Source organism: Cibotium barometz, chromosome 36 (genome assembly GCF_041138505.1).
Source record: "Cibotium barometz isolate CiBa-2024 chromosome 36, ASM4113850v1, whole genome shotgun sequence".
NCBI classification, from domain to species: domain Eukaryota; kingdom Viridiplantae; phylum Streptophyta; class Polypodiopsida; order Cyatheales; family Cibotiaceae; genus Cibotium; species Cibotium barometz.
In genome coordinates, this window is record NC_141081.1 from 26,723,315 (window position 1) to 26,724,468 (window position 1,154).

The 1,154-nt window shown below is 36.9% G+C and overlaps 1 long non-coding RNA gene across 1 annotated transcript; it reads right to left on the minus strand.

Moving 5' to 3' along the window:
- Nucleotides 1-354: 354 nt before the first annotated feature.
- On the minus strand, nucleotides 355-887 carry LOC147617704 (uncharacterized). Its single transcript, XR_015262207.1, has 3 exons — nucleotides 817-887; nucleotides 645-733; nucleotides 355-560 (listed from the first exon to the last, which is right to left on the minus strand). It is a non-coding gene; the product is annotated as an uncharacterized LOC147617704 (long non-coding RNA).
- Nucleotides 888-1,154: the final 267 nt, after the last annotated feature.

A 1,154-nucleotide genomic window follows, 5' to 3' on the forward strand; every position in this document is an offset into this window, starting at 1 on the left:
TCTCTCTCTCTCTCTCTCTCTCTCTCTCTCTCTCTCTCTCTCTCTCTCTCTCTCTCTTCCATTATAAACCTCACCTTTAAAACAATATCTTCTTCTCATTAAATTTAACTTGTATTCATGGCCTCACAATGTATCTCTTAATAATATAACAATTAACTTGATTTAATGAAACATGTTCTCATATTCATTTAATCCAAAATCAAATCTTATTATATAAAGACATGGATCTTCAAAAATCAGGTAACACAAAACAATCCCATTGACAATAGACACTATTGAATGGCCAATAATAAATCAAAATAATTTGGGTGAATGTCAGGCAATAGTCATTATGGCTATATATGTCTATGCTCAATAGGTGAGCTACATATTTCCAAATGGCATTAGCCATTTCTCCAATATCTCCTCATCTAGCTCAACTACCCTTACATTTCATCCTCTCATGCTCAGCTTATGTGAAAATGTCTTGACCTCTCCATACATCTGTAGGCATGATGTCTCCATATCATGTGTAGGTATCCACCATCCACTCCAATAATTTCTTCCCTCGTTCCAATCCACTGGTGCATCCAAGAAAAAACTCATTTCAATTGTATTCCTTGACATCATTCACAAGCACTAAAACTACAACTCTTCACACTTACCCCACGATGGAGCTCCTAGTTCTCTCAAGCTCCATTGTCTTGGAACAATGATCCTTCTTTACAAACACCGTGATCATCAAAGAATATGTCTGTTACATAGAAAAAAACTTTGATATTGATTAGTTTCTCAATTAATTTTTTTCTTAATACAAAACATTACATTATTCCTTACCTAAATCCCCCATGTGAAGCCCACTGGTGTTCCACACATAACTTGCACCATGTGGTCAAGGTGAAAACCTTTGTCATTTGATACTGTAATTATGAGATGGATGGTATACACACTATCCATCAAAAACACTCTTTGCAACATGCAGATCTAAGATCTCTTATTGTAGGCTGAAGCCAAATACAGGCTCATTTGTAGGCATTTATAAAACGATTGCATTGCAAGCTTGGGTGGTGGTGGTGCCATCAACAATGTATGATTGCCTAGCCACAATGCCTCTCATACCTAATAGCTCCATTAGCGTAGTGTACATGTCGTAGCACACCCCCCTCGAATGGAGT